The sequence below is a fragment of the Acomys russatus genome, chromosome 2, assembly GCF_903995435.1.
Source record: "Acomys russatus chromosome 2, mAcoRus1.1, whole genome shotgun sequence".
NCBI lineage: Eukaryota > Metazoa > Chordata > Mammalia > Rodentia > Muridae > Acomys > Acomys russatus.
The window spans coordinates 54046022-54069861 of record NC_067138.1 but is presented as its reverse complement, the minus strand read 5'-3'; the positions used below and the strand labels follow the sequence as shown (position 1 = coordinate 54069861).

Genomic DNA, 23840 nt, shown 5'->3' with positions numbered 1-23840 from the left:
CTTCCCTGGCAGATTCTGAGCTACAACATACAAAGCCCGAAGAACTAACAGGAGTGCTTACAATCTAGCTAGGACTTAGACCTCACATGCCTGAGGAAAACCCATCCCTATGAACTGACATTTCAACCCACTTGCAGAACAAACAGACCTCAGGAGGATGCACCACCGAAGCGTTTACATTACCACGCGGCATACCCGAAGCCTAGTAAAATACAAAATGTAAATAGCAACCCAACTACTTCATTTTGTGGTTGCATATCCCATTTCTGGTACCTACCCGCCTTCATTTGAATGACTCTGCGTTTCAAAAATGGCAAATAGCGCCAACGTGGGTAATCAATAATTTTAAAGAGCAGAACACCAGAAGCCATTCAAAGTTTTGTGGTGAGTGTAAGCACCTGGAAAACTGAATTACAGCAGGGGCACTGACAGATCTTTCACCTGAGTATTTTGGTTGGAACACTGAGTTAGCAAGACTAACAAGATGTCTTTTCCCCCCACCACCACGTTTATTACCTGCAAGAATGGAAAGGGCGGTCCACTGGTGAGCTGCTGGAGACTCAGGATGGTATGACCTCACATTTTAAGCAAGCCGCCCCGCTGACTTGCGGAAATAGCCATCTCTACTAGAGGTGTGGCAAAGGGCGGCTCAAGCCCAGCTTTTCCAGTCAGCTCTAGCTTTAGCGGCGCAGCACGACAATTTCCTACATGTTACATTTTAATGATCTGAGAAAACCGTTATCAGCGTTAACATCTCTAATTTTACTCTTAAACAGACAAAAGCAAAAAGAAAAGAAAAAAATCTCATTAGGCATCATCTCCGCCAAGATTCCCACTAGGCAGGGAAGGGTTTTTATCTAAAGTAATTACCCTTTTTAGTTAAATACACTCAGCAGATGAAATTAACAGAGTGAGAGACTACAACACTAGACAGCGAAGGTGAAAATCCAGGAACACATCGCCTGGCCGCCCACGAGCCCGCCGCAAGTCGCAGCTGGGTCGGGGGGGGGGGCAGGTAGGGAGGGGGTGGGACGCTCAAGCAGTGACAGCAGTGACTGGACACGCGGAATGCAAGGAGAGCCTAGTTTGGTCACACGTAAAACCACCTGGACACAGCCTGGCGGGAACTTCGCCCAAGTTGCCAAACTTACATGTGTGCAAGAACACGTTGGGGAGACGCTAATGTACCCAGGACCCCAGGGGCGAGTGTGCCCTTCAGATACACACCACTCTGCCGGCTTCCTCTAAGTTCCTGCAAATCCTCGCCCAGCCTGAGGTCGCCCAGATGCTGGGTCGAGTCCCCTCTCTCGCGGGCACCTGGGGTAGTCCATGAGCGCCGCCCGCTGCCCTCTCCGTGCCGCTCGTCTCCCGAACACCCTGTGGGTGAGCGAACTGCGAGAACCTCCGAGGGCCGCGGCGCGGGGAGGTGCAGCGAGTTGTCCCTTCCTTAAACTCGCCTCTTGGGTGGAGCCCTAAGGATTCGGAGACTAGCGTACAGGTGTGGACGTGTGTTTGAGAGAGAGAGAGGGGAGGGGGTGCAAGGTGCCTTCTCGGAAGCCATGAACTCCACTGGGCACGTCTGCGCCCAAGAACCCCGGTTGCCTCTTTCTAGCGCCCAGCGCGGTCGTCCGAGCCACCCGGCGGCGGCTGACAGCTGGGCACAGGGTCGCGGAGCTGCCGTCTTCCCGAAGCTGCCGCGCGCCGGAGCGGTGGGCTGGGACCCGACCACCCCGGCTGGCCCGAGCGCCGGCTGGGGCCGGAGGCAGGGCCGTGGGTCTGACAGCTGCTGAGGCTCGGGCTGCGCTCCTCTCTCCACCCGCCCTCCCGCCCTCCGACTGACTTATTACCCTCGGCTCCTCCTCCCCCTGCTGTTCCAAAACACCCGGCGACGCGAGCAAAATACAATGCCGCCTCGCCCGCCGTAAACAGGCAGGCGGGAGAGCGCGCCCCGCCGCCGCGTCCTCCGCTCGGCTCCCACCCCCTTCCCGTTCCTAGAAAATGCCATAAGGCGGCCGTGGGCGGGGAGCGGCCGTACGCCCTCCGGACTCGCTGCCCGCCGCGGCCCCACGCCGCCCGCTGCCCCGCGCGCCCGCTCCCCGCGCAAACTTGCCCCGGCTGCGTCGCTGCGGCTCGCGGCCCGGTCAGGCACTCACCTTCCCGGGAACTTTCGTCCTCCTGAGCCGGTCTAGCCTGCGTCTTCCCAGCCCGCAGCCCCCTCCCGGCCGCCGGCGTGGTGGGCGGTCCTGGGGTCACCGAGAGCAGGCTGAGGGGATGCGCATCACATGGCAGCTCGCTCGCAGCCCCCCGAGTCCGGGAAGGGGGGAGGGGAGGGGAGCGGCGCGCGCGACGGGGGCGACGACGGGGGCGGGCCGCGAGGGAGGGGCGGCGGGCGAAGCGGGGCGCAGGGTCGACCGCAGCCCGGTGCGCGGCGGCCGCGGGGCTGCTGCTGAGGCGGCGGCGGGGCTGCTGGCTGCGCCGCGCGGCTCGCGCTCTCCCGGAACGCCCACACTCTCAATCGCTACATTGTTGACATTCGGCGCTGACGTCACCCGCTCCCCATTCACAATAACTTTACGGGAGCGGGGCAGCGCACCTCCCCGGCCGCTGGGGCGCCGTACGACGGGTGACTGGCGTAAGCCGTTCCGCGAATGGCGCTCCCGGGGCTCGGGCCTGGGCGGGCGCGCGCGCGCTTCGCCGACTGGCTCGGGGAGGGGGGCGCGCCTCTCGCCGCCGCGGACGCCGGTCTCCCGGCTTTGTGCGGGCCGCGCGGCCCGCGGAGCCCAGTCTTCCCCACCCGGACGATTGCCTTGCTCCGCCTAGCTCTGCGCCAGCCTTCGAAGTCAGGGTTTGCGGGGCTAGTGGGATTACTACTAGCGGAGCAGCTCACTGGGGCACGTGGAGAGGTCGCCAGAGCGGTGGGCACTTCATTAAAGGGAGAAGCCAACTTGGAACCTGACATTCCGGGCCTGACAACAGCCTCCCTGAAGGAGCAGGACAAGATGAACCAAGGATCCCTTGGAAAGCTGAACCGGCTCCCTTTTACGGGAAATGGGCCTTGACAGAGCGGCTCCCCACCCAAGTGTCTTTTAAAGGCCTACCCCAGTGAGGGGGGCCTCCAACCCCCACAAACTATCTATTTCCTGGTCTAAAAGAAGAGCCGCCTTCCATCCTTAACTTAATCTCCCGCTGTGTCCCAGAAGCTGCCCCTTGCTTGTCCCTCTGAATGCAGTCAGGGTGCTGTTGTCCCTTAAGCCATCGTGGGTTTGATGTCAGAGGCTTTGGTGGTGGTAGTTGAACATTTAAAGACAGTAATTAGGACTTAGGCTGAACGTACATTTGCAGTACAATACAGTTGTGTTGGTGCTGGTACCTGCAACTTTACCCCTAGCCAAGGCCAGGAAAGTGCCATGTTTCCCTAAACACTAATAACTTGCCCCACTGTGTAGGGCAGTGTTTCATATTATTACACGTGGTGCTGGTTTTTAATGACGATTATAAAACTTTGGCTGGCTCTACTGAGAGAAGGATCATAAATCCCCCTGTAAAATGGGCACTGGTATATGGTGAGGAAGCCTCGCCCTGGGAGTCTTGTGATATCATCCAAAAGTGTTGCTCCAGCCGCCCGCCCTCGCTTGAGTGCTTGCTTTTGAAAGCCTCCATTTGCAATGTCTCTGTGTAAAACTTAGCAAGGGCCAGTTGCAGGATGGCGATGCGTGAGTTATTATTTTATTTTTCCAACTGCTGTCCCGCCTTCATGGGTACCCGGACTCTGACTTTATGTGCTAACCTGGCTTTCAGATGTGGCGAAGTCTCAGAGCTTTTGGTCTCTCGGTTTCTGAGCTTGTGCCCCAAGAAACAATCGGTCTGGACGGGAAGTTCGTGCCCAACCTGCCGGTTTCATACAGCCATGGGTAGTTTGCTGACGCTCCTCTTTCTTTCAAACACCTATTCGTTAAAAAGCGTTATGCATTTTAATAGCATCAATAAATATTTCCTTCCACGAGCCAAGCCAAACCTTCCCGGCGAGAATATTTAAAGGCATTTCTCTCCAAGTGGCCATGTCTGCTGCGGGATAAGTGTGACTGGGGCACTAGTGTTAGGAAGGCGAGCAGGGGGTTACTGCTGCAAACTGATCTTATCCCCTCCTTTCAGGTTTCCGAGAGTTAGGACAGCAGCTAATAGGTGCTTTTGTTTAGTCTACCTGCCGAAAGATGGAAAATTAAACACACACACACACACACACACACACACACACACACACACACAGGCAAGAGGTTGCAGTGGTAACTCATTTATCAGAAGGCATCTTCAGAGTTCTGTCCAGTTCTGCAATCTTATATCTTTTTATCTTCTATGGCTGTGAAGAAGACAAAATCTTTGTATTTCAGGGAGACAGAAGAAGAAAGGAGTTAGTTGTTCTATTCTTATTTTCAGTGGCTATAAGTAAGTTCTTTGAATTAAACTCCAGAAGCCATACTCAGAAATTGGCATAAAATAGTAACGGTAAGCCAAGAACTGGATGAGTTTCCCCCAAGACTGCTAACCGAGGTCAGGCTGTCAGCAACCTCAGCACCTTCATCCTGCCGGCGGGCCAATCTCTGGGTTGTGCCCTTTAGCCATTTACAATGGGAAACAGATGCAAGATTTTCTCCCTGTGTATGTCTGCCAGTAACCTGAGTAGAGGTCAATTTATTTTCCATGCCTAGACCATTCAACCATTTTGGATAAACTTTTCTTCTCCCTCCACAATTACCTGTGTGTTTGACCCTGAAAATGAACTTTTTCTAAGCATGATACGATATGCTTTAAAAAGGAAAAAGTAAGAAAAGTAGCAAGCAAAGGACTGAAGAAGGCACTCCGAGGGGCTTGATGGCGTTAAGACATTAGGGTGGGTTCCCCTAAGGCAAAACAGGAGGCAGTATTTTAAATGCTATACCTTGAATAAGGCACACCAGGGTCATCTGTCAACACTGAAAGAGGTGGGAGCTAGGAACCCAGCACCATATCCGAAGCCAGGAGGAGCCAAGTTACCTAAGGGAGCTCTGCTGAGAGGAGCTCAACTCCCACTGAGACAATTCCTTACTCTGCTTATCTCAAAACCAGATGTTAGTATGCAGTGTATCCAAGCTGTAAAACCTTACCTCAGCAATGCACAGGTGACGCTTGGGAGAATGGTGGCATTTGAGGAGGTGAGGATGTGATTTGTTCAGCAGTTGTTGAGCCACCAAGCTTTGTGATAAGACTGGGATGGGGACAGAGAAAGACAAGGAGCCAGACTCCATGCTGTGTAGTCAGGTTGTATGATACAATGGCTGGGGTAGTGATGGCGTTGGTGCTCTTCTTGGGTTAGACGGCTGTGTCAGACAAGGCTCCTGAATGAAGGAACTTTCAAGTGGAGGCATGAACTACACAAGAGGGCAACCCCTACCACTGTCTTGGGAGAAAAGCTTCTCGGCTCTCAAGAGTGATGCGAAGTCCTACAGTAGACTTGGCGCGCTTCCATAGAATAAAGGCACCTAAGAAGCTACGGTGCCTGAGAACAGAGAGGAGAGTAGCAGGCGTGAGAGCCAGGAGGAGCACGATGAGGCAAAGTCTCAGAGCTGGGACAAGCCTTTGGTCTCTTATCTGATTGCCGTCCCCTTTGTGGCAAACACTCTTTGGGGAAGTGCCTACCCAACCTCCTGGCAAGGGCTGAGTATGGATCCTGGCATGCTGGAAGCAAAATGCAAAAACATGTACAAGAGCTTCTGTAGGGAACAAACACTACGTGGCCTTGACTCTAGAGAGCCACTCTGTTTGCTGAGCAAAGGGAAGTCGGCAATGGAAGCAGAGAGAGCAGGCAGGAGGTGGTTGGGCTGGAGAAGGGACTAGAGTAATGGCCACAGTTGGAATCTAGATTTATTTACAAAGGAATTGCACAGGATCTCCTGGGGATCCAACTGTGGAGTGTGAAAGAAAAGGACTCAGGGAATTCTGGATTTGCAGCTTAGTCGGTGGAGATTCCATTTAGTGAGGGATGCTACTGGAGTGAGTGGGTACAGGTGGTTTGGGATACCTACCAGGCAGCTCAGTGGAAAAGTTGAGAAAGTAATAAGATATGAGCATTAAAATTGAAGAGAGATGTCTTAATTATATCTGTCTGTGTGTGTGTGTGTGTGTGTGTGTGTGTGTGTGTGTGTGTGTGTGAGAGGGGGGGAAGGGAGAGACAGAGGGAGAGAGAGGGAGGGAGGAGGCGGTGTGGTGGGGGGGGGCTTGAGGATTAGGTTCTGGAGCAATCCACTATTTGGAGGTTGTAAAGATAAAGACAATGAGGAAGATCCAACCAATGAGACTGAGGAGCAGCAGCCATAGGGCGAGAGGAGTCCAGTATCCTACTAACCAAGCACAATTTAGAAAATATGGCACGACCAGCTGAGCGATGCTGCTGATGTGGGCTGTGGTGTATATGTCACTGTGGAATCCTTTGCATCTTCAGCAGAGGGGTAGGAAGTAAGGACCAAGCCTGGCTTGAGTGGAAGAGTGAAGAACAGTGTTAGGACATTTTGTTGTGAAAGGAGATAGGAAAACTTGGACACAGCTAGGGGAGAAATCAGAGCTTATTATGGGCCAATAAACCCTTGAGTGGTGGTGGTAGTGGTGGTGGTGGAAACTGTGGTTGTCAAGACAGAGGGATAATTTTTGGGGCAAAATTCTTGAGTCAGAGTGGACCTCACATAAATATAAAAGCAGTACATCCCTGGCGAGGTGGGAAGACAATTACAATCGGCTTGGAAGGAGTAAGGAATGTGGTTCTCCAAAGTCTGGCAAGCCCTTGTCTGAGTGCATCTGTTTCCACAGCGGATAAGAAGTGGGCTCTGCCAGCAGACAATGGAGGAAGGTAGGGTGTTACAGTTGAGGGAAAGAGAGACATAGTGCCAAGAAATGTGACAGGGCGTCTGCGGTTGAAGGGTCTTTAATGGGTCTTTATGGACACAGTGCAGTCTAGGAGAGTGACTTCTCACTGTTCTGTTTCCCCAGCACTGTGACCAATAATGTGTACACTCCAAATTACAGAACACTGTATTTTCTGGTGTCATTAAGATAAAACACAAATTTGACTTCTGGTTCTTGTGAGATTTGGCTGGTAGCCTCTTGTCTCTTGTCTAATGGACCAGTGGGAAGACAGCAGTGAACAGCACACCATGGCAAGGTCTGAATTGGACAAAAGGCAGCTGTTTCCTGATCCTGCTTTGGAGAGTTTGGGATGGGTGGTGATAACAGAGCTGGTTTTTAAAAGACGGGAGGATTTGTCAAAGATGTCAGAAGGCTCCCCCGTTAGAGCTGAAATCATGGATTGTGATTATTAGAAGTCATATCCTACCAGGATGCAGACCTGGAGGTAGGCATGGACTAGCCGTTTTAAGACTTACTTTCATTCATAGCATAATATTCTCCTTACATTTTTTTTCCCAAAGAAGTGTTCATAATGGCAGGGAGCTGGAAGAGATGACATCTGGCGCTCCGGAACGTAAACCAAAGTAGTTATCAGGGCAAAGAGCCAGGGCAGGCAGATGGGAGAGGGCTATGGTTGGGGGCTCACTTGCATGTGGAAGGAAGGAAAAACAGGAAGGCAGAAGGACAGGAGACATAACTAGAAGACTCTCAACCAGGATGTGGGAGGAGGGTAAAGGCCATTCATCAGAGAGTAGAGTCAGGGAACAAGGATCAGAAGTGGGACTTCGACTCAGTGAACAAAAGCAACAGCTGTGCAAGCCTGATGACGGGACTTGGTCCACAGAACCCTCATCTTAAAAAAAAGGAAGATGTGGTGGTACGCACCTGTAATCCCAGCTCTCCTAAATTGAGATGGGAGGTAGACACAGGAGGATCAGCCAACCAGAAGTTCCAGAACCACTTAGCCTGGAGTACAAAGCATGGCAGAACCAGTGAGGCAGACCTGCCTTGACAAAGTAGGAGAGGACCGACTCCCGGCAGTTGATCTACCTACACACACTATGGCATGCGTACGCTCACGGGCATACATACACACATCATATGCATACGTATAAAATAATAATGAAGAAACCATGTTGAGAATTCAAATCTGGAACTTGAAGGAAAATCTGGACGTGAAGGAACGGGTGTAAAGGACAAGATATCGATGAGACTCGTGTGAGCAGGGCAAGCAGGAGGGCAGAACTGGAAAGCTGAGGAAGGCCGGGAGGAGGGCGTTTGGATGGAGAAGGCCTGGGAAGAACATCCAGGAGAAAAGAAGATCCAACAGGAGGAGCCGCTCAGTAAGATGCCCTTGTGTAGAGTGGAGGTGCGCATGGGAGAAGAGGCCGGGATTGCTGAGGCCTGGAACTGAAGGGGGCTCCTGAGCAGGGGAAGAGGGGCGCGGGTGAGAGAATAGAGCCGGAAACAGCAGCAGCCTTGTGGATTGAGGAGGACGTAGGGAGCTGGTTGAGAACCCTGTATTACGAAGTGGTCCGGGGTAGGAGGAAGGCTCGAAGAGTGTGAACACTGAACGTACTGTTAGCATGCAACAGAGTCATCCAACTCACCCACTACCCACTGTGCAAAGTGGGGCTTGAGCACTGACTGGGTCACAGGGTCAATCAAAAAAACAAAAACAAAAACAACGCAGGACATATGCGAGAGACAGAGTGAGAGCTCGTTTGCTTTCTACCGACCAAACAGGAAAGGAGGTGCTGGGTTCAAATTAAGGCAAACAAAATAATGACAGCAACAGACCAGTTTCCTTTTGTTCCAGTTTAAAAGCAGTGACAATTTTATTCCTTCTCCACTTGTGATGCCCGGATCTTTCATACAATAAGTTAACCAAGTGTTCATCTCCTCATGCTGTCCACCTTAAAAAGATGATTTCCACCAACTGACTGGCTTTAAGGCTCATTACATGATGTCTTTAAAGAAATATGTAAGGGTTTGGTCATAGACAGAAGTGTCCGACATTTTTCAAGTCTATGATAGAGAAGAAAGCCTTACTGATTTTCTGTAATAAAAAGACACTTGAAATTGAACTATTTTCCCAACCCAGCTTCGGACTTCTTACAGGATACCGAAAGTTGAGTTCACTGGCCCTATAGCAATTTCCCCCAAAGAGTCAGTGAGAACACACTTACAGTTTCTAATCTATTTTTAAGAATTGTTTATGTGATATAATTACACAAGAGCACCCAACCCTAACAGTGCTAACAGCCATGTGCTGGGCAGCACAGCTGACGTGTGGCCACCTGCAGCTTTCATCCCAGAGTGAGTAGAAGAGAGAAGCAGGGTGTTAGCACAGAGCGCAGGGTCAAAATAGTGATCCTCCTGCCTCCAACTCTCCAGGGCCTGGATTGTAGCTGTGTGCTACATACTCAGAGAATGAGAGCTGGCCTTCTTCTGTATTTTCCTAATGTTTCACCTCAAGGTAGGCCCACCCACTCCCACCGGCCAACGGAGTGCCATCTTTGGCATCAAGGTTCGTGTATAGGAGAGATCCAAGGCCTTGTGGCTTGCCCAGAATCGGGCCTTTAGTGGCCTTTGTTGAATGTTATCAACATTGATGTCCCCACCAACTCCTAAGTGCACCAGTGCACATTTGTTCAAGCAACAACACTACATACACAACCACCTGATAAATAAAAAAGCTGGCATTGCTGTACCACTGCCATCCAATACAGATACCCTATTGATCTTCACCAACTGCCCCAGCTGCCTCTTACTGGAACAAGATCAAGATCAGGGCTTAGGATTAGCTTAATTGGTATGATGCACCAAGTACACATGAAGCCTTGGGGTCAAAGAAGTAAAACAAACAAACAAACAAACAAACAAACAAATATAGAGGTTGCAATTAGCTGTCATATCCGTTGAGTCTAGAGCCCACACTGCTGCTGAACGGCAGTATGTGTGTGTGTGTGTGTGTGTGTGTGTGTGTGTGTGTGTGTGTGTGTATGTAGCCATCCTATGGTTATCAGGTGCTGCGGTGGTTAACTTTGTCAGTTTGACACACTTTGAATCACCTGTGAAAATCTCACTGAGAGATAGTCTAATTCAGGTTGGCCTACGAACATATCCGGGAGGTTGACTTGCGTTAATTGATGTGGGAAGACTCAACCCACTGTGGATGGCGCCATTCATGAGGCAAGGTGTCCTGAACTGGCTAAGGGTAGAGAAACTGAATTGAGCATAAGCAAGCGAGAAAGCAAGCGAGCAAGTTAGCAAGCATGCATTCATTTCTCTCTGTTCCTGATTGTGGATGTCACACAGCCAACAGCCCCAAGTTCTCCTACTGTGGCTTCCCTCGCACAGTGGTCTAGAATCCAGATTTGTAAACTGAAGTCAAGCCTTGGTCTCCTCATTTTCTTCTTGTCTGGATATCTTACTACAGCAACAGAAATGAAGCTAGAACAGGCCGTACTGTGCCGTGGCTTTGATTTGAACTTCCCTGGTGTCAGTGACAGTGAACATCTTTTATGAACTTGCAGGCTGCTCCTGTGCTTTCCTTGGAGAAACATCTTTTCGAGCCCTTTCCTCACATATTGAATAGGGGGCTGTGTTGCTGAACTGCAGAAGTTCTTTATGCTCCAGATGCCAATTCTTGCCATGACTTGCAAGTATTTCTGCCACCCTATAGCTTTCCTTTCCACTATATGTCGACTGCATCTTTAAATGGAAGTTTAAAGTTTAGGTGTAGCCTCATCTATCTATTTCACGTATCTATTTTTACTATACTTTTGGAGTCACACCCAAGAAAAATCACACTGCCCACTTCTACACCAAGGAAGTTTTCTTTTATGTTATGTTAGCTTTAGCGCTTATATTTAGGGTTTTCTCTTTTAATTTTAGTTATTTTTTTGTGTACAATGTAAGGTAAAGGTCCTACTTCCTTCTTTTATATGTGTTTTCCCAGTGACATTTGTTGAAAAGACAGCTCTGCCCACATTAAATGGCACTACCAAGCTGGTCAAAAAAAAAAAAAAAAAAAAATTGCCGCCATTTGTGAGAGCTAATCCCTAGGTAGTCCTGGTTTAGACATGTCTATATTTTCACCAGCACAATACTGTTTGGGTTACTATTGTTTTTGCAATAAATTTGAAATCAGAAAGACCAGGGCCTCCAAATTTGTCTTGTTTTCAAGATTTTATTAGCTACATGGTGTGCCATATGAATTTCAGCATGATTTTTTTTTTTTTTCATTTCTCACAAAAATGCCTTTGGGGTTTTAACAGAGGATATATAAAGTCTATAAGCCAGTCTAGATTCAACAATTATTAGGTCTTCTAAATCCATGAATGCTAGGGACACTGAGGTGGCTGGATGGGTGAAAGCGCTAACTATAAAAACCTGGCAACCTGAGTTCAGCACCCAGGCCCTACAGGTCAAAGGCGAGAGCATGTGCACAGAGTCACTAGGAACAGGTTCACGAGCTCATTCTTCTAGCTGCTTTTTCTGCAGTATCTTCCTTTGTGGGGCTGACTATGCTCCACCACGTTCCTGTTTAAGTGGGTTGCTGGTGCCCGCAGCACTGGGTCTCATGCAGCAGACAGCAGGTGCTTCCGGGGCAATCGTCCCCCTTCTGTGCTGCTTTTGTAGACCTCCTTGGTAGTTGCTTAGGAACAGAATCTCACCTCACCGTGTTCTGGGGGGCTGCGAAGTTCAAGACCAGGAGCTGGACCTGGTGGCGGTCTTAGTGCTGGGTCACCCTGCGGTGGAATGCTGATAAGGCAAAGCAAAGTAGGAGGGAGAGGGAGCAAGCACATGATAACAAAACTATTCCAGTCTTAATTTCCTTAATCACAAATCACTTTCTTCTTACAGGGCTTACATCCCTAAACGTCGAAGCACTGAGCTTTGAGAGGTCCTTTCAAACCCGGGCAGAAGCAAACCAGGAGGCATAGTCACTGTAATCAACCTGAGAAATAGGAAAGCTGGTGTCATGGAAAGAAATGTTTCCCTACAGGTACCCCATCAAGTATCAGAAGCAGGATTTGAACTCACGAAGTCGAGTTCCAGATCCCATGCTCAGAACCAGCATGCAGTGCTGTCCAGACCAGTAAAGCCATCCTCTGCCCACAAATGCCTAGTCCTGGTCCACAATACTAAATGGATGCAAATGGCACTGGTGGCTGTGAGGAAAATAGTAAATTGTGCCATGTGAAGGTTCCTAAAACTAAGAAAAGAAGCTTTGCTGTAGGCTGACAAAATGCCGAACCACTTTCCAGAGTTGACAGACTTGGTGGCCCACTTCTTTCTGTTTGGGACTGTGCCTTTCTTTTTATTATTATTACTATGCTATGCAGTGTGTTGGTAAGTAAGAAACAGATTGGCTTCCATGGTAGAGAGCACAGGCAAGGAGACGCAGCAAGCAACTCTTGTTCTCCACCTTGGTGAATCTTCTATGGCTCCCTCTGCTTTGTGTGAGCTTCTGCTCTGTTCACCTTTGAATGCGTGGGAGTGGCGGCGTGGATGCCCTGATGGGGTCAAACACAGACCAGAGGCCTCAGAAATGCTGGGTTGGTACTCTACTCACGGACAAGCCTTTTTTTTTTTTTTTTTTTTTTTTTAAACCTTTTATCTCTTCTCTTCCAGTCCCAGGAGCATTCCCTTGGTGTTTCTCCTTAAAGTTTACCTCAAGTCATGTCTAAGTACAAGATAATTAAGTGAGAATTCTTCTCTCTTGAGTTAGGGGTGGCCTGGTGTAGCTCACAGCAGCCGTGCCTTCATTAAAAACCCGCGTTCCAATCTCCGCCTGCAATTTCCAGTGACTGTCATGTCACTTCTCCGAGCTTCAGTTTCTTCATTGATAAAATTGCCATTAGAACTCTATAATGGGAAGTCATTCATAAGTGAGCCAATGAGATGACAAGTGCAACAGCGACCAGCAAAGCCTCTGGAGCATTGTAGATGTTTAATTAAATTGACTTTTCTTAATCCATAGCCCATTCATAAAATGCAAACTGGAGGTGAGCAGTCCAGCACACACCATTCTCTCTAGCGTAAGCCTTTCAGTTACCAGGACAGGCTCACGGGCAGGACTGGAGGTTGGGACACAAAACAGAAAACTCCATCAACCTGTTAGCTTGCTGGACGTCAAAGTATGATGGGTTTATTTCTGCCTTGGGTGTTGCTGTTGTTGTTGTTGGGTTTGTTTGTTTTGTTTTGTCTTTTGGTGTTTAATTAGTTCATGTTTCTGCTTCAAGAATGGGATGCTTACTCAAGACACTGCAAGACATGTGTGATGGGATTACTGCAAAGAAGCCAGTGGGCTCAATTGGAACCAGATTTGAAAGCTGATGATAATCCTGGCCTGTCTCCTGGGGACAGTGTAGCCTTTGCTTTTCTCTGAGTGTCCCTGTTCCACTCTTCTCACAGAGGCGAGCTTGTATGACTATGCAGGAAGTCCTGATGTCCACTGTCCCATGAGCTGGCACTCCTGGGTAAGTCGCCCTGTGGGATTTGTCTCCAGATCAGTAGATTAGCAGCCTCCACCTGCTGGACCTTACCTCTGGCCCATCTCAGGGTGTATGGAGGAGGTTGGTCTTCCATCTTCTTTGTCTTTGGCATTTGTGATTCTGGTTGCCACCCCAGCCCTGGGGGACATTTGCAGAGGCTTCTCCTTTGTGGTGCTTAGAAGCCCCGACCTCTGATGCACCCCAGGTCATCTGTTCACTCCCAGTAGACATGTGACTGAAAGAGACGCCTATTACCAAGAGAAGAGCTATTTGCTCTTCCCAGGGGTAGTGACTGAAAAAGAAGGCGCATAGCTTCCAGGGACAGTTCAAACTACCAAACTATCCTTCTCTCTCAAGCTCTAAGCTTACGTGGTTTTTTTCAAAGGCTCTCTCTTGGATATCTTGTCAGCTTATGGCTGTTTCCCCTCAGGAATTCTCTCTCTCTCTCTCTCTCTCTCTCTCTCTCTCTCTCTCTCTCTCTCTCTCTCTCTCTCTCTCTCTCTCTCTCTCTCTCTCTCTCTCTCACACACACACACACACACACACACACATACACACAGATGAGCTTGTTCCCTGGAACCCCAGGGAAACTAGAGTGTGATCTGAGAGTATGGCCATCTCATGCACTCCCTGTGGAAGCTAACCTGAAGCATTCTCTTGGGACAAATAAAGAGACTCCTGTAATTTTTGTTTCCTAAAGACTCTAGTGGTGACCATGGCCCTTTTTTAAGGCTGACTTGTCATGTTGGCTCCATACACCTTTTCAGTGTCAGTCTCTATTGTTTATTTGCTATATCTAAATCATTATATCCTCTCCGGTTCAGTTTAAAAAAGAATAGTTTTGATGGTCAGTTGTTGTCCAGCATAGCTGGTTACTCAGGCAGTGACTGGCTGCCTTGGATGGGTTGGAAGTGCAGCCAACTGTCACCAAGTTGTTGTTGCTGGTGATGGTGGGAGCGCATTGTGGCTGTGTTGTAAATCTTTTCCCTTAGCACTTACCGTGTGAGTATTTTATCTTCTGGAGTGCTATGGTGGGCAAACACAGTGATACTTCAAATCTATCCATACTTCACAAATGAGCTAGTCTGTGAAATATGAACTGGGACCCCCCCCCCAACACACCCACCACTACAAATCCAGAAGCGCATTCTCTTTCTTCTTTTCATTTCAGAATATGAAAGGTAGAGTGGGAGAGGAGGAGCCATTTGCACTGTCATCTCAGCGTGTGTCTCTGTTTGATGGTTTGCTGACTGACTTAGGCAGGGCCAGGATCCACCACACCAGAGATGCTCGATCCACAGCTTCAGCATTGCTGAGGTCTCCACAGCTGTCCTTCAGAATAAGACGTCAGCTCCTCTTAGGACACTACCCCAATCTTATTAATATTATCTCCAGCACATTAATAGGAAACACGGGTCTGAAAAGAGTGACATTTTGTGATTAAAAATACATTTGTTTAAACGGTTCAGTTGTCGCCATTTGAATATTGCCCACTGCTTCCATAATAATAGCAGAAGTTTTCAATGGTGTTTTTAATGGCTAACCCCTGCTAGATCTGTGGCGGCAGCACAAAGCCTTGGATAATACGGCTTGATTTGATATGTGCTAATTGCTTATCAGAAATTGCCCAGTTGTAGCCTATCACTGCTGAAATTACTTCCAAGGAAAAAACTGGGCTCTTTTGAAAGGTGCATTAATGCCACTAGGCCATGAGTGTCACGTTTAGTATTCTAAAACAGTAGTAATAATGGCAGGAGAGAGGCAGCGTATCCAAAGGCATCCTGTGTTCTCTCAAGGAAGGCGTAGAGAGAAGCTGGCCAGATGTAGAGTAGAATGTAACAAAATCATTCAGTCTATTATTAGTTTATTCAAAACCATGCACGGCTCAAGGCAGTTACAACTCTCCTGATGAATGGCTAGTCCTTATCATTCCATTGTGGAAATATCAGATAATCCAAACCTTACTAACTCAAGCCTTGTGAAGTGGTGCCTATGCAGCACAGCGTTCCTGCTTGTGATCTGAATAAATGAGGTGACACTTTATAGCCTTTGTGTCCACCTCTGTGGTAGAGTGGTGTCACATTTTGTTCTGATGAAGTTTCAAAATGTTTTATGGTGGCTGGGGAGGTAGGTCAGTCACTAAACTACTTACCACACAGCTTGGGGATCTGACTTTGATCCTCAGTATCCATACACTGGTGTGATGATACGTTTATAACCTCAGTACTGGGGAGGGGGGTAAAGAGAGGAGGATACCCGGAACTTCCTGGCCAGCTGGTCTAGTATAATGTGGAACCTTCCAGTCCTAATGAGAGATTCCACATGCAGAAAAGAAGGTGGATGTCTCCTGAGGAACAGAGCCTGACACTGACCTCTGAACACACTCTCTCTCTCTCTCTCTCTCTCTCTCTCTCTCTCTCTCTCTCTCTCTCTCTCCAGATAGGTCTACATAGGGCTGAAGTAATCCACTGGAAAACTGGGTGGCAGTGTGATTACTAAAATGACAGGATAGTGACATTGTCATGGTGCTTCCCAGAGCTCAGGGCACAGAGAGGAGCCAAGACCCCAGGACCCTCTCTGAAGAAGGGGGTATAAGCAAACCACAGCTGGTCCTCTCTGGCTTGAGTAGAGGCATGGGGCTAGGTTGGATGGTGCTGGACACAGACTGCTTCTTGGACAAATGTCAGGTTTGGCTGAAATGAAGCATTGGCTCAGGGTGATAGAGATGGCGAGTGTAGCCCTTGCCATGGGCTATGACCAGCAATGTCCAGAGCTCTGTGTTGGTGTTGTTTCATTTTTCCTCTTTGTTACTGCTGTGTTCAAGGACATGCCTGGTATGCCCAAACAAGGTGGCTGCAGGCATCTATGGGCTCTCCATACCCTCGAGGGAGATGCTATTTCTTCTACAGAGCTCATAGCTAAACCCCCATCCCACCCCTGCCCCAGAAGATCTCAGCTTGGTACCACTGGGTTATATTCTATGCCATGGACTCATTACTGGGTAAAGGGAAGGGAATTCAAGACTGACAGAGATCCATCTTAAAGGAAGGGGAGTGTTTAATCAGGCAAAACATCCCATGTTCACCCTCATGCTGTATCCTGGATCTGAATCTGGATGGGAGTTCTGTGGAGGCATTCTGGAGAAGGCCCCACGTTCCCTGTTTCAGTGTGCCCATATCCAAGCAGTATCCATTCTCTTCCTCCTGCTCTTCCCAGTGGCCAGGGCATCTTGCTGCTTCTGTAGACCATACTCCTTGAGTAGGCCAATGTTCAGGGACAGACAACCTTGAACACCAGATATCGTGTTTATACCTGATGTCTTCTTCACTAACATTGACAGTGTCTGAACAGTGGTATGGAATGCTGGGACTTCTCATTTCAGGAGAATGAATCTTCAGGTAGGCACAGGATGGGTGGAGAGATCAGGAAACAAGACAGGAGATGCTGGTAGGGTCTGGCCAGGTGGGCTTACTAACGAAGGTGGTCAGGGTGGAAAAGAAGGAGGACAGATGGCTCACCTGGCAGGGGCATCCCCTCAGCACTTGGGAAATGATTTGATGATGGGATCCAACAGAAAGGGAGACAAGGGATCCTTAAAATTTCCAGCCCTTGAACTTCAGAAGTGAGCAAGAAGGGGAGGCCTGGGTTCACTCCATTACAGGACTTTAAAATGGGAACTCTAGAAGTCAGGTGGTAGGGAGGAGCTGGGGAGGGAGAAGTGTGAACTAAGGTACATCAAAAACACCATAACACTGAGATTCTGTCCTTCCAGGAGGAGAGAAAGGTGTTCTGTCCTCACGCTAATGCTTAGGGGTGGACCCCGGTTCTCTACTTCCTTCCCTCCTCCACATTCCATCTTTCAACCTTACCTACTATTTCAGCTGCACACATTAGCTTGAATCTCGCCACTGCCACCATTTTCTACCCTGCGCCCCCCTCCTCCCTGCACACACACTCCTACCGTCCTTACCTTGATGCAGTCTGTGCGTTCACTTCCTGGATGTTTCAGTCTGTGCCTCCATTCCTGCCACCCAGATCTGTCCTCACACTGCAGAAGGAAGGTTTTTCTCAAAGGGTTGAATAGTGACACTCATCCCTCTATTAAAAAACCTTCTTACTGGCTCATGCTCAGAAAAAAACCCTAAAACTCCAGCATCACATTCCCAAGTAGGAAGGCCTCACAGCACAGACACCTGCCTTGCCCCCCTCTCAGGCCTTTCTCAGCTGTTTGTCACACCCCCTTCATTCACCATGTGCCCATCACGCTTTTCATGTAGCCTCGTGGCCATGGCAATTTCTGCATCCGTTTGAAAACTGAACTTTCTTCCTACCCAAGCTCTTCTTCCTCTCTGGCCTCCCATCTCTCCAGCTTAGGCTGCTGCTCTTCCTTCCCCAGGTCCCCTCAACAACTGAAAGTGATTGTAATGTCTCAAGAATCATCCTGCAACAACTCAGCCCTGCCGCCCACCCTCACTCCCCTACCTTAACACTGCAGCAAGACTCAGGAGCCTGGGCCCAGCTTACACGTGCAAAGTCAACATACACTCTCTCTTTAAATGTGTCCCAATTTAAAAGGATAGACTCGTGCCACCCATTGTCTCAGTGGTGTGACAAAATAAGTGACAAAAGTGACTTAAAGATGGGGAGGGTTGACCCACGATCTGAGGGGAGACAGACATCATGGCATCCCGGCAGCGCCTCCGATAACTGGTTGCATCCTGTCCGAAGTCAGGAAGCACAGCAAGATGAATGCAGGTACACAGCAGCTCTCTCCTTATTCAGTCCTTCGGGATGGCACACCCACATTCAGGATGCTTCTTCCTTTTCCACTTTAGCCTCTTCTGGAAACCCTCTCACAGCCACCCTTGGAGGTGTGAATCCTAAATGGTTTCAAAGCTTGTCTGTTTGATAACATTTGCCATCATAACATTACAAAAAACTGAATTTATATGTTAAGATTTATTTTAATCGTGTGTGTGTGTGTGTGTGTGTGTGTGTGTGTGTGTGTGTGTGTGTGTAGCTTTGTGCATGTTAGTGCAGGTACCCTTCTTGGAGGCCAGAAGATGGTGTCAGATGTCCTAGAGATAGAGCTACAGATACTGGTGAGTCTGACCTAGATTTTGGGGAATGAATTCTGGTCCTCTGCAAGAGCAGTAAGAACTCTTAACTGCTAAGCCTAAAACTTAAAAGAGAGAGAGAGAGAGAGAGAGAGAGAGAGAGAGAGAGAGAGAGAGAATTCTTTCTTTGACAAAAAGATTCATCTGGAAACTTCTGAAAATACTTTTCTATTATATTCAAAGTTTGCAATTTTATTTTCCAATTTTCAATTCACAGAAGTGCTCAAGGATACATCGACTATGGGAAACAAAGCATGCTTGCATTATTCCTATTCCGTGATGGTGAAATTGAGGCACAAAGGCTTCCTGGGGATGAAAATGAGCATCCACAATAGAGTCAAGGTTAGAAACCAGAAAATGTTAGCATTGAGTATTCGCTGGAATCAAAGGCTAAGTCAGCTTCTCAACGATTTCCTCTTTTAGGTGCAAACAGAATTCCCACTGTTCTCTTCCTGCCTGGAAGCAGACAGGTGTGTAAGCATCTAAAAGCTTTCTTCAGCTCTGGGTAAGTGAATTCCAGATGGCTCATTCTGATGGTCCTCCGGTCCTCCTTGGGCAGCTCGAATGGTCACACTGGGCACCTGTACCACACTAGTTTTAACAATACATCCTGTTTTACCCTGTGCAAACAGGTAAGAGTTGGCATCGAGGCAGTGAACTTACCTTTTAGTGTAATTTAGAAAAGCAAATAACAGATTTTTTTTTCAATAAAAAAGGAAATGAAATTAAAAACAAGACCAGTTTCATTTACCAGACTTGCCACAGCAAGCTTGGCAGTGGTGAATTTGGTTCCAGTTCAACAGTTTCAGCTATGAAAGCAGCCGGGCGCACGGGGATGCCTGTGGTGGCTCCACTCTGAGCGTCTTTGGGCTTGTGGGTTCCAGGTTATTTGAAAAAGGAGTTTTTATATGGATAAGTTTCATATTAACAAAGCGTTCTGTAGATGCAGATCTAATGGATGCTAAGCAAGATGCAGAGTGGGCTAAACCTCATACTTAGACATCCAGAAATCAAAATCTAGACCCGAGCCCTGTCTAAATACAGCTAGATCACTGCATTTTGATTTGGATGGGAAAGTAATGCTAGTGCTTGCTTTTAGAAACACTTTCAAGTGAAACCAATCTGCCCAATGGGCTGCTCTGTTGGCCTGCTCTATTCCCCAGGTCAAAGGCGATAAAGCCTACTCAGGCAACTGTGGCGAAAGAAATTGAAGGCTGAGTCGGCCAAGGGTGAGACAGGGGTTGTATTAACTACTTAGCATTTACACATTAACACACAATATCACTTAGGAGCTTTTATCGCCAAGCTTCCCATTGTACTAAAGTCTAGAAGGTTCAGCAGTCTCAGTCTCTCACATGCAGACATCACTACTGCTCCTGAAGGATTTTTGTGCAACCTGCAGAAAAAAAAAGTTTCACCAAAACATTAAATTTTGCTTTTAGACAATTTAAGTGATTCCAAATGACACACACACACACACACACACACACACACACACACACACACACACACACACACACACACACACACATACATACACACACACACACACACACACACACACCCCTCATATTTTGGAATAATAATGATGGCTGCTCTTACCATTGATCTGGGCAGTAGCCTGGAACGTCAAGTGTGTTGTTTGCTTAATTTTCATAACAACTCCACAGGGTAGATCTTAATATCTCTCTTGTACAGATGAACAAATTAAGGTTCAGATAGGTTAATATGCCTAGTGCTGTGTAGCTAAAATTGGCCCATTCAGTATTTAAAACTGGCATTTATGACTTTACACTACTGCCCTTAGCAGTGGAAAGCCAGTCTTGAGGGGAAAACGACCTTGCTTCATGTCATGAATCCTTCTTTTAGAAGAAGACTAATTATAATAGACATTTCTGACCTTACCCTAAACATGGCGTCACAACTTTTTATTGGCAAAGTGCTGTTTCATCTTCCCTGGCTCAGTTCTTCATTCCTGCTCCATATGTTGCGCTTGTTCCTGAGGTTTCAGAGGTAGGCCCTGTCTTGTTCTTTTTCTCTCCTTCATCTCAGTTTTATAACATGCCATCAAAAGACATAGCAGCCTAATATTTACAGAAATTTGTATACACAGTAGATTATGAATATAGTATTTAGGGAGGCTTTCCCCAAACCCCCAAATACAATGTATATAAAGAGTACAGGTCAGAAATTCACGGCTCAGTGAATGTTCTCAAGGTGAACACACCAACACCCAGACCAGGAGTGAGAACATCAGTGTCAGAGCCAGTGACATCCACAATGTGGCTGGAATGTTACTTTAAAGTCTATTTACAGGCTAGGCGTAGTGGCACACACTTTTAATCCCAGCACTTGGGAGGCAGAGGCAGGCGGATCGCTGCCAGTTTGAGGCCAGCCTGGTCCACAAAGCTAGTCCAGGACAGCCATGACTAAACAGAGAAATTCTGTCTCGAAAAACCAAAACCAAAACCAAAACAAACAAACAAAAAACCCAACAACAACAACAACAAAACAAATAAAGTCTATTTACATAAGTGATCATTTGAAAAGTGAAAACACCTTTGAAACATACTCCGTTATGCTCCACTTCAAGCTTTCTGCATCCTGATTTGTTTATACCTGTTTTCTTTGTTGTTGTTGTTTGTTGGTTTTTCGAGACAGGGTTTCTCTGTGTAGCCTTGGCTGTCCTGGACTAACTTTGTAGACCAGGCTGGCCTCGAACTCACAGTGATCCACCTGCCTCTGCCTCCCAAGTGCTGGGACTAAAGGCGTGTGCCACCACCGCCCGGCTATACCTGTTTTCTTAACCCATTAAATATGTCTAAAGAAAGGCGTGGTTGAAGAATCCACCATAATATGAATACCTCTCCCACTTGAAGCTCACATCAGAACTCAGCATCCTACAATCACTGGGCTGCCTTCTCCTGATAATAAATTAATATATGGTTTTAATAATGACCCTCTTGAAAAGACATTGCTGTCACAAATTGTGAAATTCTGTTTGTCATTAAGAAGCAATGTCTCAATGATGTCTTTTCACATTTGCTTACCAGAGTTCATTTGATCATTGATCAGAATTCATTTTCACCAAAGAAGGACAGTCTCAGCCAAAGCCTGCTGGTTTTCTCCTTTGATTTGTCAACACATGGGATAATGATGATGATGATGATGATGATGATGATGATGATGTGTGTGTGTGTGTGTGTACTTTTCCATACTGTGACCTTTCTACCTCAGCCTTGTAGGGGCTAAGATTGCAGACATGCACCACATCTGCCTAGGCGTATTGACTTTTGAATACGACTATGAAACATAGTAACTCAGGAATTGTTCTTTGTCTGTCTTCCTGTGTTAGTGACAGCTTTCCCACCATCAGAGGAAGATCTGCCACCATGGCACACGCCAAAGCAAGCATCGCTTCTGTCAGGGAATGAGAGGCAAGCCTCCAGAGGGATGGGAGACAAGCACGTTCTGAGAGAATCAGCCTGCGCACGTGAGGGGAGTGAGCTTTGCTGCAGAGATGAGTCACATAGGGTGGCACAGATGGCACAGAATGACGTCTAAAGATGTGAAAAATACGGATGGGACCCACAGCAAAGGTTAACATAACGAGGTGAGCGGTGTGAAATGAGCGAGGTAGACTGTGGAGGACAAAAACTGTCCAAATCCCAGTTTTACCACTTGGCACCGGTGATCTTGGCGAAGGTTCTACACCTTGTGCTAAATGCTTCCTAAGACGCCAACACATGAATATAGAAGGTGGCATCTCAGGAGCACTCAACTGTGGAGAAAAATATAGACCCAGGGGAAGCAACTTTAACACTAATGGGCAGATGAGACTGTGACCCAAACCTTTTCTCTCAGAAATATAATGTTTTCCTTGGTTCTTTGAGAGTTTCACACAGTGTGTCTGGATCACAGTTACTCCCCACTCCTTCCCCAAACTCCTCCTGGATCTACCCCTTCTTGCCTCTCCTCCCACTTCTTGTTCTCTTTCGTTTTCTAGAAGAGTCTGTCTCAAAGCTCATGTCCTTGTCCTCTGACTCTTACAGACTTTCCACCTGTTCTTCCGTGATGTTCCCTGAGCCTTTTTGTGTAGAGTGTTCCAGACACCTGGTTTTGAAAAGTCTGTGTGGTGCTTTTTTTTTTTCCCCACAGTTTCCAGTGGTTGATTTAAATATTGAGTCAACACATTGCATATGATAATGGGGAACTAAAATTATCGGTTGTGGAATGTGTTGTTTAAGTGAATTTAAACTTTAAACTTCACTTTTTCTTGGGAAGAGTTGCAACCCAATGGGAAGTGTTTGGCCCTTAGAGAGATGGGTATGAAGCTGGTGCTGGGCATACAAGGGCTTTCAAAACCTGCCTTTCCCGCAATGCATAGTACACTCATTCTCCTACACTTAACTGCAGTCTAGTATTTTCTTTCTCTGCACTGTCAGTTACTCACAAAACAAAAATTTAGAAAACAAAGATGGCGAGTTACTGTTTTTAATTGTTGCTTTGAAGTCTTTTTGTTTTGTTCATAGGCTACTGCTGCCGTTTTCATAATTTGTGTGATGCAATTTTATATCCTGCTTAGGACTTTCAGTTTTTATTTCTATGATGGTAGCAATGAAGCTTACTGAAAGGAGTTTCCTGTTGAAACCGAGTTTATCAGTGTTGCAATAGCTGCAGCGGTTGGTTGCTAAGAGAAACTGATACTTTGTTCCCATAGGAACTGTTGTCTTAAAATGAGAAATACAGATTCTTTAGTTTCAGAGAATAAAAAACCTAGCTTGAGGTAGAAGGCATTTCCCTCTTTCTGGAGGACATGTAAAATTGCTATCTTCAGATTAGAAAGATATGGGTACAGTTGCCTAAAGGGCTACGGACACTCCAGGTGCCTGGTTTGATTTTTGTTTTGTTTCGGCACTGGGGATGGAACCCAGGGTCTGGCGTGCTAAGCAAGCACTCTACCATAGTGTTCTTATATGTCTCATCCCTCTGCGAAGAAAGATCTCCTTGCAGCAGACAAAGATCTCTACAGGAAATCATAACTGATCAAGATGCAAAGACCAAATGACGACGTAGTGTCCATCCTAACTGGTACATCTGCAATACAACTTCTGTGCCTAAGGCTCAAGAATCATAGTGGAAGAGGGGGCAGAAAGACTGTAAGCATCAGAGGAACAAGGGCTTGGCTGTGAGGTTGAGAAATGTCAGAGAAGCTACACCTGCGAAGTCTCATCAACATGGCTGCCTAACAAGCCCTGAACAAGGACAACACCAATAGACATGC

The 23840-nt window shown here is 47.5% G+C and overlaps 1 protein-coding gene across 1 annotated transcript in view; it reads right to left on the bottom strand.

Moving 5' to 3' along the window:
* The window catches only part of Bach2 (BTB domain and CNC homolog 2), a 340628-nt gene extending 338296 nt beyond the window's left edge, over positions 1–2332 (bottom strand). Inside the window, exon 1 of the mRNA XM_051161111.1 lies at positions 2154–2332. The gene's annotated coding sequence lies outside the window, so the exon portion shown is untranslated. The remainder of the gene's footprint in view (positions 1–2153) is intronic.
* Positions 2333–23840: the final 21508 nt, after the last annotated feature.